Raw genomic sequence first — 17,041 nt, forward strand, 5'->3', positions numbered from 1 at the left:
CTGGGATTACAGGTGTGAGCCACCACACCAAGTTGGGATAATTTTTCTGAAATGTCAAATGCAATTACAAGAAACAAAAAAATTGGTCCCAACTTCTCCTGTATGGCGTGAAAAATTAAAGAATTTCAATGCAGTTGCCTTTACTCTCAGGGACCTAGGCCTCTTCCACTTGTATGCTTTTGCTTCCCCTATTTTATTTACTCTACGCCTCCTTGACTCAGCACCCACATCTTCTTGTGAAAAGCCATCTCTGCCTATCTTCAAGGGTTCATTCTGAGGCTACCAGCCTCTCAAAGCCTTCTTTCTTTCTTTCTTTCTTTCTTTCTTTCTTTCTTTCTTTCTAAGATGGAGTCTTGCTCTGTTGCCCAGGCTGGAGTGCAATGGCACAATCTCGGCTCACTGCAAACTCCACCTCCCAGGTTCCAGCGATTCTTCTGCCTCGGTGTCCCGAGCAGCTGGGACTAGCATGCCCACATGCCCGGCTGATTTTCATATTTTTAGTAGAGACAGGGTTTCACCATATCGGCCAGGCTGATCTCGAACTCCTGACCTCAGGTCATCTGCCCGCCTAGGCCTCCCAAAGTGCTGGGATTACAGGCATGAGCCACCGTGCCCAGCTCAAAGCTTTCTTGAGCTGGCCAGCCACCTTGGCCCCTAGACTTGAGCACTTCCCTTCATTTCTATGACACTTCTAGGTTTTTATTGTCCTCATCACATTATTCACCTCTACTTATCCTTTCTCATGTTGGCTGAAATGAGTTATTTCCAATATTTTGTCTTGTACAATGATGTTACGAGCATGTCTCTTGCACGAGAATTGTTCCAGGGTAGATACTACAATAGGATTAGAGTTGGTGAGTAGAGATGCCACACATCTTCACTTTTACCCTTCCCTGTCTGTTAAAATAGAATGAGAGTAGCCTCCATTCCCCATAACTTCACACACACTAAACACACACTCACGAAAGAGGCTGGTCATCTTTACTCAAGATATTCAAGAATTCTCTTGTGGGGCTGTTTCAGAAAGATCCCCAAATTGTCAGCACCTTAAAGCTGCCAGATACACATCTTCAAATGCCGTAAGTACTTAATGTTTGCTGCTGAAAGCAGCAGTCTGTGATTCAACTACTTGAATAATCAAGACCAACAGCCTGATGATGCCACGCTCTCATCGCTTATCAGATGCTGTCATCAAGGCCGAGCAGCCAAAGCCGGGTGTTTTGTTTGTCCTGGGAATTCTGATGAGAGCCCACAGTTTGCAAAGCGCCAACCAGCACAGCCTGAGGCAGCAATTCAAGGAGGCCCCTGGAGCAGGCTCGCCTGTCATACACGAAGCCTGTCCAATGGCTCAGGCTGCCCCAGGAATGACCAGAAAGTCACCATGGGAGTGTGGACGCAGCTCAGAATGACCGAGACAAGGGCCTGTAGGCTCGAGGGCCACGGGCTGTGGGAGAGGAACTCTGAAATACTACTGTAGCTGGTGTTAGAAAAAAATTAATTGGGTGGCCAGAGGCTGAGAGGGCTGTTTTGCCTAGGATTCTGACCTAAGCAGACTAAACCCAACTCAGTGTCAACAGTAAAATGAAACGTAAGTCTAACCAATCACAAACCACCGGCTAACTTCTAATGAGAGACTCTCCTTTTTTTTTTTTTTTTTTTTTTTGAGACAGAGTCTTGCTCTGTCACCCTGGCTGGAATGCAGTGGTGTGATCTCAGCTCACTGCAAGTTCCGCCTCCCAGGTTCAAGCGATTCTCCTGCCTCAGCCCCCTAAGTAGCTGGAATTACAGGAACACACCACCACACCCAGCTAATTTTTGTATGTTTAGTAGAGATGGGGTTTCACCATGTTGGTCAGGTCTCCAGCTCCTGACCTCAGCAAAGGAAGTATTTATTTTTTTTTTGTTTTGTTTTTTGTTTTTTGAGATGGAGTTTCGCTCTTGTTGCCCAGGCTGGAGTGCAATGGCACCATCTTGGCTCACTGCAACCTCTGCCTCCTGAGTTCAAGCTATTCTCCTGCCTCAGCCTCCTGCGTAGCTGGGATTACAGGAATGTGCCACCACGCCTGGCTAATTTTCTATTTTTCAGTAGAAATGGGGTTTCTCCATGTTGGTCAGGCTGATCTCAAACTCCCAACCTCAGGTGATCCACCCTCCTCGGCCTCCCGAAGTGCTGGGATTACAGGTGTGAGCCACTGTGCCCAGCCGAGACTCTCCACTTTAACTGATCAAATATTTTTCCTTTGTCTCACTTCCAAGAAAACCTTATAAATGTTTATGCCTCGCACCCCCTTAGTGGAGCCCTGAACCTCTTACAGTTTGATGCTCTCCAATTAATGAATCACCCTCTGCTCGGATAAATTCTCTAAAATTGTAATGTGTCTAGGTTGATCTTTCCACACCGGTTACACACTGTTCCACCAGCTGAGAACCTCTGGGAAGCGCCGTCCTGCAGCATGCAGCCCTGAGGGCTGATGGGCATCGACGCCCGGAGAGGAGGCCCGGTGCCTGGACCCCAAAGTGACTTCTGCATTAACACTGTTTGCATGCCCAGTATAGCTTACTTTTTTCTTTTCTTTCTTTTTTCTTTTTCTTTTCAGACGGAGTCTCACTGTGTCGCCCAGGCTGCAGTGCAGTGGTGCTATCTTGGCTCGCTGCAATCTCCTCCTGGGTTCAGCGATTCTCCTGCCTCAGCCTCCCAAGTAGCTGGGATTGCAGGTGTATGCCACCACACCTGGCCAATTTTTGTATTTTTAGTAGAGATGGGGTTTCACCATGTTGGCCAGGCTGGTCTCGAACTCGGGTGATCCACCCGCCTCGGCCTCCCAAAGTGCTGGGATTACAGGTGTGAGCCACCACTCCTGGCCACTTTTTTCTAATTCCTATGAGTGGCAATACGTGGATGAGTTCTCAGTTAGCCAAAAGATGGCAAGAATACTTCCTTATGTGCACACCTCAAACAGCAGAGTTTAAGTGAAGCCTGGGAGGGCCTGGAGGTCACCAGCAGAGGGCGGTGTGCCGAGGCTTGCTGCTTCTCAGCTGAACAGCACCTCATACAGAGCGAGGCTTAGTTGACATGTCTTCCTTCCTTCCTTCCTTCCTTCTTTCCTTCCTTCCTTCCTTCCTTCTTCCTTCCTTTCTTTCTTTCTTTCTTTCTCTCTTTGACAGGGTCTTGCTCTGTCAACCAGGCTGGGGTGCAGTGGCACCATCATGGCTCATTGCAACCTTAAAATCCTCCTGGGCTCAAGTCATCCTCCTGGCTCCTTCCCGAGGAGCTGGGATTACAGGTGCACACCAGCATGCCCAGCTAGTTATTTTATTTTTTGTAGAGACAGGGTCTCACTAGATTGCTTAGGCTGGTCTCCAACTCCTGGGCTCAAGTGATCTTCCCACCCTGGCCTCCCAAAGTGCTGGGATTACAGGCATGAGCCACTGAACCCAGCCACTGCACCTAGACACTGCACCCATCCACTGCACCCAGCCACTGCACCCAGCCAACATGTTTTTCATCTGTGTGCAAAGACTGAATACCCAGGCTGCAAAATGAGCTCCCAGAATTGAATTAGAAAATTCTGCCTTACAAGTACAAACAGAGAAGTGGTTCTGGAGATGTGGTTTAACCGACTGGAAAAAGTATTTTTCAGACTGGAAGAGTGGATGAGGAGCCGCGAGACTTGCTTTTAATCATATTTCTATTTAAAAGAATTATTTTTATGACTTTGAACAAGGTTTTTTCTCTCTGCGTTTTAGTGTTCCCTTTTGTAACTGTCTGTCATCTTCCTGCTCTAAAACGATTAGAATTAAGTAAAATGCCTCAGCTGCGAATAAAACCAAGATGACAACTTGGTACATTCATAGAATATTAGAGATTGTCATCGGCCTTTGTTGAGATTAAGTAACAACTTAATGGCTCGATTCTGGAAAAAACAAAAGAAAAAAGAAAAAGAAAAAACATAGTTATGTAGTTTTCATTCCAGATTAGAAGCATGGATGAGACCGACTAACTATTCAAAGACAATTGTTTTTAAAAGAGGAAGGAAGAACTGATCTTGAAGGCTGTCACCCACAGACACTGCTGACCATTCAAAGGATCTCTCTACGGTGGTTATTCAGACTTTGCAGACAGGCTGATGTCTGTGGCTCAAGTACGCCATGCATGGAAGAGAGTATTTTGGCAGCAGTGGGGAAAAAAAAAAAAAAAAAAAGGGCTCATTTAAAAAGCCTGGAAATAATCTGGATACTTTCCAGGAAAAATGACACAGAGTCTGACGCAGTTGCTGTTGTTGTTTTAATGAGTGACAGCCTGCTGCTGGTCCCTGTGATATGGTTGTTCATGGAGACTTGTCCCTGAGCAGCAGAGCTGGCAGTATGAATGGCAGGCCGGGGATGAAGACAAGCAGGGATAAGTTCCACTTCTTCCCAGCAGCCAAAAAAAGCCACAGATGACAAGATCTGCCCTCCGTGCCAGCACCCCTTCACCTGAAATGATAGAACTTCTCATGTACCATATGGCGGGACAGTGCTGGCAACCCTCTGAGCAGGACAGTCTGCCAGGGAGGCTGGCTCTGGTTATTTCTCTTTTTATTTTGCTTTTTTTTATTTCTGAGATAGGGTCTTGCTTTGTTGCCCAGGCTGGAGTGCAGTGGTGCAATCATAGCTCACTGCACCCTTGAACTCCTGGGCTCAGTGATCTCAGCCTCTCAAGCAGCTGGGACTACAGGTGCATGCCACTGTGCCCAGCTAATTTTTAAAATTTTTTGTAGAGACAGAAGTTCACTTTGTTGCCCAGGCTGGCCTCAAACCCTTGGCATCTTGCAATCCTCCCACCTCGGCCTCCCAGAGTGCTGGGATTATAGGTATAAGCCACTGCGTTCAGCCTATTTCTCCTCTCAACCAGAAGTCACCCGGTGGTGGGTGAAGAAGCACCTGGATGGGAAAACTCCAACCAGGATAAGGCCATAAAAAGCAAGAAAAATGTACACATGGCCCAGCTCATGGACAGTCTTTATAAGCAAATAGGGAAGGATAAAAAGACCAGTATCTAAATGTGAGAAGCAGAAAAATAAAGCTCTGGTCCTAGGAAAGGTTCGTGGTGGGAGATGGGAGGATTCAAAATCAGAGAGAGCTGAGACTGGGGTCCTACGGGGTGGCATAGTTAGTCCCACTGGTCACTAACTAGTCCCCACTCCTCCAGGGAGGGTGAGGGATCAACCAGTCTCAAAATTACCCTCCACCCCTGCACCAGGAAGACTCACCCACTGTAAAGCTTCCCAGTCAATGCCCTTGTGTCACAGGTGGTTACTATCTGGGGCCAGTGGCATGGGCAGTAAAAAGAATTTACCAAGACAGTCACAGGTAAAGAAATGCAGATTTATTAGCAAAAGCATAGAAATATGTTGCAAGAGAGCAACAGGCAAGTCAGCAAGAGAGGAGCTGACTGGAGGAGACAAAGGCTTGCTGGGGATTTATAGGACGGAACTTGTTCTGTGTGCTGGAGAGGGCTAAGTGCAGTGCTGATGATGTCAAGGCGGCAGTGAACTAATTTGCATTTTGCTATCAGCCGAGGGTCTGGTGATATCTGGGTCCAGGAAGATCATGAGTTATTTGCGCAGATGGGCTATGTGTCCTGGACCACGAAGAAATGCAGACTGATAGCTTATCTGTATTTTCTTTCTGCTTTCCCTTGCTCCCACCAGCCTGGCTCCTTGTTCCTAATTAGGACTGCATAGTAAGGCTGCCTTTCTTTGCTGGCTGGGTGCGGTGGCTCACGCCTGTAATCTCAGCACTTTGGGAGGCCGAGGCGGGCGGATCACCTGAGGTTGGGAGTTTGAGATAAGCCTGACCAACATGGAGAAACCCCATTTCTACTAAAAAATACAAAATTATCCAGGCGTGGTGGCACATGCCGTAGTCCCAGCTACTCGGGAGGCTGAGGCAGGAGAATAGCTCGAACCCAGGAGGCAGAGGTTGCAGTGAGCCGAGGTGGTGCCATTGCACTCCAGCCTGGGCAACAAGAGTGAAACTCTGTCTCAAAAAACAAACAACAACAACAACAACAACAAAGAAATACTTCCTTTGCTGAAGTTAGCAGCTGATAGACGAAGGCAATACAAAGCAAGGTATAGACAGTGAATAAATTTAGAAAATGTAGCAGAACATGGCATTGTTAATGAATCATGGAGTACCAGAAATGGAAGGATTTTGCAAACCATGGTTCCAACGGTTTTAAAGCACAAAGTTTAAACATTTAGAAGTCAGGTCCCTTCTAAAGTCAGTCAGACAAATGCAGTCTCTTACAGCCTCGTATGGTTTGGATATTTGTCCCCTCCAAATCTCATATTAAAATGTGATTCCTTTGGGAGGCTGAGGGAGGCGGATCACCTGAGGTCAGGAGTTCAAGACCAGCCTGACCACCATGAAGAAACCCTGTCTCTACTAAAAATACAAAAGCCGCCAGGCATGGTGGTATGCACCTGTACTCTCAGCTACTTGGGGGGCTGAAGCAGGAGATTCGCTTAAGCCTGGGAGGTGGAGGCTGCGGTGAGCAGAGATCATGCCACTGCACACCAGCCTGGGCAACAAGAGCAAAACTCCGTCTCGGGGGGAAAATGTGACTCCCAATGTATGGAGGTGAGGCCTGGTGGGAGGCATTTTAGGTCATGGGGGTGGATCCCCCATGAATGGTTTGGTGCCCTCCCATGGTAACAAATGAGTTTTCCCTTTATTAGTTCACAGGAGAGCTGGTTGTTTAAAAAGAGCCTGATACCTCTTCCCAACTCTCTTGCTCCCTCTCACCATGTGAGATGTCTGCTCCCCCTTCACCTTCTGCCGTGAGTGAAACCTTCCTGAGGTCTCCCCAGAAGCAGATGCTGGTGCCACACTTCTTCAACCTGCAGAACTGTGAGCTAAATAAACCTCTTTTCTCTATCAATCACTGAGCCTCACGTATTTCTTTATAGCAACACAAAACTGACTAATACATGGCTGTATTTTCAGTATCTGTTGCCTCAGAAGATACATAATGACGAAGCTGTGATTAATTCAGTAACACACTTAAATTCATTTTTATTAATCCCAAAGGCGTCTATGCACACTTGCAAATTAATTAGCAGGACACAAACACGTGGCAGTCTGCAGTTGCTCTACACAGGTTTCCTGGGTTTTGCACCTGTATTCAGAGACCCCCTGCAGTGGCTCTGAAGCCCCAGCTTCCACCTTGAGGAAGCTGAAGGGCAGAAGATGGAAGGCAACTTAACCTCCGTAACCAACCAGTCAGTGTTTGAGAACCTGGTATTGCTGCACTGCCAGGGGACACCCAGGTAGTGGCCAGGAACCTTCCTCTCGCTGGACAGGTGAGCCCAGACTAGTGTGGGGAGGAACTGGTTCTCTCTCTGCAGAGGGAGAATATCCTGAGAGACAGGGCTGGGCTGTCTTCACCGTGCTTCCTCGTGCCTGCCCCTCCTCTGACCAGCCAGAGTTATCCACACTGCCTCATGGGGAATGAGGATGATTAAATAGAAGTGCAAAGAGGAATTTTGCTTTTTACTTCCAAAGTGGGTTCTGAAAGCCTTCCTCAGGAACAAGTTTTAGATGCCAAAGCTTTTGATTTGTTTGAGGAAGGCTCTTTGGGGACTCAGAAAAGAGGAACCCCAAAGGCACCAGAGTCCTGCGGTGAGGCCTGGGGCAAGGTCTAGGGGAGCCCCGTGTAGAGGAGGGCAGCTGGCGCCGAGCAGCAGGCCTACATTCCCTCCTCTTTGTGACATGGGGAGCAATGCCTGCAGGAAGCCATGGCCACGCAGGGGCACGGCGCCCACGCTGAGGCCTCCCGTCAGAGACCTGCATATCACCATGGGTCCTCCAGCAGGGCACTTGCCTGTGCCCTGAGATGTTGTTCAGCCTCAACCAAATTACTCCATACAACAATCTCATGTTAAGACCAGAGATCCGATGAACCCTCAAAGGAGGGTGGGTCCCCAATACTGACAGGCAATGGTATGCAGATGCCCCAGCGTTGTGCTTCTGTACCTGGGAGGGACACATCGGAACTGGATTCTGGGACCCTATTTCCTTGAAAGTGCATTCTGGGTCTTTCCCTGCTAGCCCAGCCATGCTTAAGAGGCAAGAGGATGCCCTAGAAACAGTGTGAAGTTCGAGTGGAAGCCCTGGGTGCCATCCTTGCTCTGCTAGGCACCTAGTCCTGATGGTGACTCTCCTTTGAACCGCAGTCTCCTCATTCAAGAACGGGGATAAAGATCCCTCCCTCCTGGCATTTCTGTAAAGATCAAGTGGACAGGGTACATGAATGCTTTTAGCAAACTGCAAAATGCTAATCAAATGCTAGTGATTACTCCTTTGAAAATCCAAGCACAGCCTGCAAAATACTTGGAATATAAATTGAGCAGACATATCGGGAGTAGTTTCAGGTTATGCTTACGTGTCCTTTATTTGAAAAAACAATACTTAAAACACCACCTAAAAATTCCTCTGACCACTTATTTCAATCAAACGCTGGAAGATGGGGGATGCTTTACATTAAAGAATTAGAGCCGGGCCCGGTGGCTCACACCTGTAATCCCAGCACTTTGGGAGGCCGAGACGGGCGGAACACGAGGCCAGGAGATCGAGACCATCCTGGCTAACACGTGAACCCCCATCTCTACTAAAAATACAAAAAACTAGCCGGGCGAGGTGGCTGGCCTCATAGCCCAAGGCAGCTACCGGGAGGCCGGAGGTGAGAATGCATGCGGAACCCAGGAGGCGGAGCTTGCAGTGAGCTGAGATCCAGCCACTGCACTCCAGCCTGGGCGACAGAGCTTGTGACTGGCCTCCCAAAAAAAAAAAAAAAAAAAAAAAAAAAAAGAATTAGCATGAGGCTGGGCACAGTGGCTCACATCTATAATCCCAGCACTTTGGGAGGCAAAGGTGGGGGGATCACTTGAGGCCAGGAGTTCAAGACCAGCCTGGGCAACATGGCAAAACCCCTCTACTTAAAAATGCAAAATTAACTGAAGGTGGCTACTGTAATACCAGCTACTAGGAGAGGCTGAAGCATGAGAATCTCTTGAACCTGGGCGGTGGAGGTTGCAGTGAGCCAAGATTGCGCCAGTGCACTCCAGCCTGGGCGACATAGCAAGACCTTGTCTCAAAAAAAAAAAAAAAAAAAAAAAAGGAATCAGAATGAAGAAAACAATGGTGAGGTGGAAACAGATGTTTGAACACAGGAGAATTTTCGCTGCATAAGGATGCTGTGGGCACTTACACCAGATGTCTGCCCTTCACTGCCTGGCCAGGGTGGCACTTTTAAACCATCTGATAATGGAGAGAGGCGGCACAGTCTGTATGGGCACACAGCTCAGTCTGCAGCTGACGCCACGTGTGGGCGCACAGGGCCCAAGGAGCTGACCTCTGCTCTTGTGGCACTCCCAGTCTGGCACAGACTTGAAGAGACCACCGAAAAGGAGCCCAGGCCAATGGCCTGCAAAGCCACTTCCCTCCACTTGGCCAAGAAGAGCTTCCCGGACCCTAGCTCCTGCCTGCTCATCTGGCCAGCTTCATCTTCCAATGCTCCTGGTCTCCCCATAAGCCCCGGCTGCTGGACTGCTGTTTTTAAATCCCTCCCAGGCAGGAGGAACAGAACAGAGGTGAGTAGGCAGGTGCAGACCCTGGAGCCCGAATCTGCTCCTTTCTAGCTCCCGAACTTTGGGCAATTCCCTTCACTTCCCGCTTTCCTCCTTTCAGAATAGAGGAATGGCTGTATTGGTTTCCTATTGCTGCTACAACACATTAAACTTATGGCTTAACACAATGCAATTTTATTATGTTATAGTTCTGGAGTTCAAAAGTCTGAAATGGGTCTCAATGGACTAAAATCGAGGTGCCAAGAGAGTTGTGGGTGGAAGCTCTGGGGAGCATTTGTATTTCTGCCTTTTCCAGTGTCTACGGCCATCTGCAATCCTTAGCTTGTAGCTCTTCCTGCATTTTATTTTAAATTTTACTTTAAGTTCTGGGATACATGCGCAGAATGTGCAGGTTTGTTACACAGGTATACATGTGCCATGGTGGTTTGCCGCACTTATCAACCCGTCATCTAGGTTTTAAGACCTGCATGCATTAGGTATTGGTCCTAATGCTCTCCCTTCCCTTGCCCCCCACCCCCTGACAGGCCTCGGTGTGTGATGTTTCCCTCCCTGGGTCCATGTGTTCTCATTGTTCAGCTCCCACTTATGAGTGAGAACATGCAGTGTTTGGTTTTCTGTTCCTGTGTTAGTTTGCTGAGAATGATGGTTTCCAGCTTCATCCATGCAAAGGACAAGAACTCATTCTTTTTTATGGCTGCATAGTATTCCATGCTGTATATGTGCCACATTTTTTTTTTTTCCAGTCTATCATTGATGGATCTTTGAGTTGGTTCCAAGTCTTTGCTATCATAAATAGTCCTGCAATAAACATACGCGTGCATGTGTCTTTATAGTAGAATCATTTATAACCCTTTGGGTATATACCCAGTAATGGGTCCTCCTGCATTTTTAAAGCCAGCCCAGCAGCATCCCCCATCTTTCTCTCAGACGCTCCTATCTTCCTCTTACGAGAACCTTTGTGACGACATTGGGCCCTCCAGGTGTTCCAGGATCACCTCCCCATCTCAGGATCTTTCCCTTAATCACGTTTGCAAAATCTTTTTTGCTGTGTAAGATTCACAGATTCACAAGTTCCAAGGATTAGAGGGTGACCATCTTTGGGGACCATGATTCTGCCTACCACAGTAGTCATCAGGAATAAGTAGTTCATACAACATAAGACATTTAGAGCCTGGTCTGCAGGAAGCACTTCATAAATGTGAGCCAGAATCATCCTCACTTGCTCTAACAGAGTCCCCAGCCTGGAAGGCTTTCGCTTTGCACTGGCTGTGCCCTGATGGTTCCATCTGGCCAAACCATGAGACCTCCTTCCAGAGGCCGTCCCTGTCCTTCTGGGCCGGGCTTGGTGTCCTGCTGTGTTGAGGTGGGAGCTGTTCTTAATTCCACGTTGTGTGCTTTTTAAATTTTTATTTGAGAAAGGGTCTTACTCTGTTGCCCAGGCTGGAGTGCAATGGCACGATCTTGGCTCACTGCAACCTCTGCCTCCTGGGTTCAAGTGATTCTCCTGCCTCAGCCTCCTGAGTAGCTGGGATTACAGGCCTGTGCCACCATACCCAATCAATTTTTGTATTTTTAGTAGAGACGGGGTTTCACCCATGTTGGCCAGGCTGGTCTTGAACTCCCTATCTCAGGTGATCTGCCTGCCTTGGCCTCCCAAAGTGCTGGGATTACAGGCATGAGCCACCGTGCCCTGCCCCGTGTTGTGTCATAATTGTCTGTCTCCCTCACTGGATTGTAAATGCCTCAGGAGCAGGGATAGCCTCTGACTTATCTTTGCATTCCTACCCCGAGGATATGGCACACAGTAGCTGTCAAATGTCTCCTGGATGGTTCACGGGTGAAGGTAGGTCTGTGTCCTTTGGGGTGCCCAGAACCTCAGAGCTGCCATTGCTGCCTGTGGGAGGGGAGCAGTGGGGGGGAGTCTCTAGGTGGGGGTCTTGTGCTCCGGCAGAGGCAGCTCTTCAGGGTGGTAGCTGGTTTTCCCACAGAGAAAGCTGTCTCTCACCCCAAGCAGGGGAGGACAGATCCACGCGTTCAGCCTGGGGGGAGACCTGGTGTTGCAGGCACATCATGCTTACGATGGTCAAACCCTCACAGCCCCACGAGGAGAGGGAGAGGCTGGCACAGGACACAGGAGCCTGGGGATGCTTAGGCAGGTTGGGGGGAATCAGATATCAGGAAGAAGGACCCACAGAAATCACCTGGTTCAATGCCTCTCAGATCTGGTGGCTGCAAAACTCAAAGACTCATTCCCGGACCCTAGCCCAGACCCACTACGTCAGAATGTCCAGGGGGTGACGCCCAAAAGGGGTATTTTAAGAACTGCCCAAAATGTATGCAGCCAGGTGTGGGAACCACTGCCACATCTACCTTAGACTGTATACACAGACTGTGCTACAAGTAAATGGTTCTCAAAGCAGGTGTGTAAAACAGAAGGAAGGATACACACATCATTCAATAGACTCATTGTGAAGCTGCCAGACCACACATCAAGGCGAATACATAAGACAGTCCTTGCCAAGCGGAGTCTTTGAGCCGCCTGAATCCCCGCAGGGTGGAGTTGAGGGCGGCCTCTCTACTTCATTAGCCCCCAGGCCTTCGGACCTGAGGGTCTCTGATCCAGTCTCTTGGGGCCACCACACGCTGTAGAGCTCCAGGAAGGGTCAAACTGCCCGGCGGGTCAGAGCTCTCCCTCCCTTTTGTTGCTGCTTGGTGCCTGGCAGGTCAGAGGTCACTGGGCCCAGAAGCCCTAGTCCCTGGATGGGTGGAGCACCCACAAAACAGCCAGGCTGTGAGGAGGCCCACTTTGGAGTGAGAAGGGGATACCTCTCGCATGTCATTTTGCAAAAAGAATCTCTGTCTCTTCCTCTACCTTGAGTTACGCTACCAAATGCTCCTTTTGGTTAATGTAGCTTTCTTATATGCCAGGGGTGAGGGGAGGGGAGAGCCAAAAACTTATTCTGTCAGGAAGGCAGTTGGGCATAAATTAATCTATAGGCTGAGTGCAGTGGCTCATGCCTGTAATTACAGAACTTTGGGAGGCTGAAGTGGGAGGATCACTTGAGGCCAGGAGTTCCAGACCAGCCTGGGCAACATAGTGAGACCCCATCTCTACAAAACAATTTTAAAAGAATTCAGCTGGGCATGGTGGTGGGCAACAGTAGTCCCAGCTACTTAGGAGACTGAAGTGGAAGGTTCACTTGAGCTGGGGAGCTCAAGATTGCAACGAAATACCATCACATCACTGCACTCCACCTGGGCAACAGAGAGAGACCCTGCCTCTAAAAGTAAACAAATAAATAATCGGCCGGGCGTGGTGGCTCACGCCTATAATCCCAGCACTTTGGGAGGCCAAGGTGGGTGGATCACCTGAGGTCAGGAGTTCTAGACCAGCTTCGCCAACATGGTGAAACCCTGTCTCTACTACAAATACAAAAAATTAGCTGGTGTGGTGGTGGGCACCTGTAATCCCAGCCACTAGGGAGGCTGAGATGGTGCCACTGCATTCCAACCTGGGTAACAGAGCAAGACTCCACCTAAAAATATAAATAAATAAATAATCTGTGACTCCACCAACACGCTCACCTGCTGGCTCCACGTGCATCAGATGAGCTCATTTGGGAGGTCACCTTAACCTCGAATCAACACAGCAGGTCCTCCCACAAGCAGCCTATTTAAAGTGCGAGCCACCCCTTCCCCTGAATTCCCTACCTCCCAGCCTTGTTTTATTTTTCTGTCATGCACTTACTATATCTTAAATGCGTATTTATTCATGTACTTGTTTAAACTACTTTTGATTTTCTGACTTCTTATCTTTGGTCTGATTCCTCCACCAGAACTTCTACGAGGGCGGGGATTTTTCACTCCCCCCGCCCCGCCCGCAACTGCCGGCGTTTTCGTAGCCCTAGAGCTTGGAAAGTACGGTGCGGAAAAGCAACGAAACACAGTAAGAACTGTGCGAAAGAGGAGAGAAAACCAGACCGCAGGGGTATTTCACAGCTAACCACAGAGGTCCGAGGGGAACGCGGGGTGGAAGAACCCAAGGGAGGCCGGGCAGGGGCGGGGTGAGCCCTGGCCCCCTTCCCGTGCAGGTGTCGTGGGTAAGCTGTCACAGTTAGTTACTGTGAAGCAGGGCCAGGGCCAGCCCTCCTGCCTCGAGGCCACTGTCATTTGGGGGTGGGAAAAAAGTGACCGGGGGCAACTGAGCAAAACACACAACAGAAACTACCTCTCAATAGAGACCCATGCACGAAGGATGATACACTGCGATTCCCCGACGTGGGCCTGCAGCAAGAGACGGGTGCTAACAGCATCCAAGCCAATCTGTAAGCATCAGGGGGACAAAGGAATCGTCAACAAGAGGCAGAACCGCAACTGCTCCAATGCAGAAAGAATGAGTCATCCGGGAAGGCAAGGTGGTGGCGGGTTGGCTGTGGTTTTGCAGAGGCTGGCAGGCGGGGCAGGGGACCAGGGAGAAGGCAAGGTGGGGGAGGGGTCTCCTTTAAGGAAATCAGTGCATGAAAGTCTGTGTAAGAAAGAGTGTGCCTCTTACAGAAGGATATTTGTTTTGTCCTAAACTTGCTGCGTGTTCTTTGAGGCACGGCCCTCCCTGCTTTGTCATCACACCTTGGATCACTCCGGGCAATCTCACCCGTGTAGCTTAGCCTGGGTCCAGCCAGACCTCTGCTCAGCTCTGCACGTACACGCCCCCTGGATGTCACCTCCTGACTTGGCAAGTCACACACCCTCTCTCTACTTGCCTAGCTTCATTCACAAAACCAGGTTACATTACCCCTCATCCATCCATGCTCAGTCTGGAAAACCCTGGGATCCCAGACACCAGCCTCTCCCTGCCCCTCCGTTTCTGATCAGACAGCCGCCCCTACTGACACTAGGGCAGGGGCACCCTTGGATGTTAGCCAGCCTCCCTGTCCTTCCCCTCCTGCCCCACGCCTCCGGCCTTCCCCACACAGCAGTCACAGCCAGAGGGCCGAGGCGGGCCTGCTGCCTGCTGCTTCTGCCAGACAAAGGCCCTGGATTCCCCATTCTTCATGGTCAGTCCCACCTTCACACCCGGACTCTGATCAACCTTTCTGCTCTCTCCACTCTTCTTTCATGACCCTGGGCCCCTGCTGGGTCCCTCCCCCCCCCCCCCCAAAGCCCTTTCTCATTTGCCTGGCTTGAAAACCCCGCCTCAGCTCACCAGGGCCAGCTCAAGACACCCTCTGTTGTCACACCCTCTCTGCACTGCTCTCGGGAAGAACTAACGCTCTCCCTGTCTGTGCACTAACCCAGGGTAGGTGGGCTGTTTTCACACACGCACCCCCTCTAGGTTCTGACTTCTCTGGAGTGTGTGACCATATCTTATTTGTTTCTCTGTCGCCAGTGCCTAAACTACCTGATGCATGTATTTACTGCGGGTGCTCATCACACATGCAGTCAATGAACGCCTCACAAATGTATGGTTTACATAGTCTTTGATGAACGCATCTATTGCTGGATGTTTCACATACAGTCTTTGATGAACACATCTATCGCATCCAGCAGTATATCTGTATTGAAAAAGTCCTTCCATAGCATCCAGTAATGAAAAGGAAGGTGGCAGGGAGCAGTAATGGACAGTAAAACTAAAAACACCAGGAAGATCCACAGTGAGATCAGCAGAACCCTAGGATGGCAAATCCATGACAAAATTTCTGTTGAATAAAAACGTGCTTGGGTCCAGCCAGCCATCAGCTTCTTTCAGACACTATTGACTGCAACAAACTCTAGCACAAGGCGAGAGTCTAAAGAGAAACTTGTTCAGAGGATGCTGGACCATCCATCAGTGAGCACAGCAAACCCGAAAAGGCGGGGACATGGCAGAGCAGGGGCTGCAGGCACACTTGCTGCGGTGTTGATGGAGCACACACAGAAAGGTCTGCCCAAGACAGTCCCAAAAGGCACAATTCTACGGAATCAACCAAGTGGAGGGGAATGGCAGTGAAATGCCAAACTCCTGCTGAAAGGTTGACGGGTACAGCCTTCCAGAGACAGGGGTGGGTGACGGGGACCCGGGCACCCAGAGGTCCAGATCAGCAAAAGAGGCCAGGGGCTCTGTCTCCATCAGATAAATTCAGCCACAGTGGGAGGGAGCATGTGAGACTGACGAAGGCCTCGCCCTGGATCTGCACCTTACCCTGGTCCAGAGAGAATTCAGTGGCCAGCAACACTGCCAGTTCCCCTTTATTTCCCTTGAGGTCAACATGTTGGAATTCTCTACTCACATCCACCAAGACACCCTCCTCGGCCACCTCCACACTCACACTCCAGGCCCACCACTGCCCTTGGGCATGAGCAAGCCTGACAGTGTCTCTACGTCCTGGTAACACCTTCTTCCCCTGCACACCCCGTCAAACACATGCACGTTGTAGACTGAAGTCATTGGGTCTCCTTAACCAGGCTGTAGCCCCCTAGTACCCTGCCATGCGGCCTCACAGCCGACGGGGGAACAAACAAGCACCTTCAGACTGGGGCAGCTTCTGAGTGATATGCAGAGTTAACTGGGGCACAGAGAAAACAGAATTTTCCCAAGATTGCTGAAGGAAAACTAAAACCAAATAAGGACTGACTCATGCTGGTTTAGTCGGCCACAGGCTAGGGGCAGCGGAAAGGCCCTGCTGGAAATTTCCATCCAGGGTCTGTGCAGGGCGGGTACCCCAGTGCCACAGGGCAGGGCAGATGGCTCCCCAGATCGGGCTGGAGAGACATCCAGGAGCCTCCTCACCCAGTTGTTGGGTGTAGCTGGACCTTCCTATGGACAGGGAGCTGTGGGAAGACAGAGACCACCGATGAGGAAGGGGAAATGCAGCAGCAGACACTCCGTGCACATGGGCCCTGGGCTGCCAGAGACCCCAGGGCCCACGTGGACGTGTGGGTGTGGAAGGGTAACACATGGCCCTTTCCAAGGTGTGTTGATGACTTGGCTCAGCCTGCAAAGCCAGGATGCCTGTCCTGCTGCCTGACCTCTGGCCTCTGGCCTCCGAGAGCCTGACCCTCTGGGAAGACAGAGTCCCAGCATGGGGCATGACCACCCCATCTGCTCTTCCTGTTCATGGCCTCAGAGCCACAGAGTCCTGCTGGACCATCGTGGAGAAGAGCCTGCTTTCAGCCCTCAGCAGCCTCCCTGCCCTGCCCTGCCCTGCCTCCCACCCCAATCTCAACAGTCTCTTGCTGTTTTCTTCCTGCCACCTAAGCTCATTTCTCCTCTTTGGCTTTCATACATGGGCACTGCTTTGCTAGAAATCTCTCAGTTTTACCTCTTTGTGTGGTGGGACACCAGAAGAAACAAGGTTGAGTTTGGGTGCTGGAATTTGGGGGAACATGTAAACACTTTTTCTGCTGTAGTTGTAGAGGTGCTTGAATAA

At 50.0% G+C, this 17,041-nt stretch overlaps 1 protein-coding gene and 1 long non-coding RNA gene across 2 annotated transcripts in view; one reads left to right on the forward strand and one right to left on the reverse strand.

The window, feature by feature from the left end:
* Positions 1-17,041, reverse strand: part of GNG4 (G protein subunit gamma 4) — a 95,635-nt gene that overhangs the window by 73,945 nt on the left and 4,649 nt on the right. The gene's annotated exons all lie outside the window — the stretch shown is intronic.
* On the forward strand, positions 13,559-15,099 carry LOC103880627. The gene is made up of 3 exons (XR_004180327.1): positions 13,559-13,646; positions 13,874-14,050; positions 15,022-15,099. It is a non-coding gene; the product is annotated as an uncharacterized LOC103880627 (long non-coding RNA).

The sequence above is a fragment of the Papio anubis genome, chromosome 1 (assembly GCF_008728515.1).
Source record: "Papio anubis isolate 15944 chromosome 1, Panubis1.0, whole genome shotgun sequence".
In the NCBI taxonomy this organism is placed as follows: Eukaryota; Metazoa; Chordata; class Mammalia; order Primates; family Cercopithecidae; genus Papio; species Papio anubis.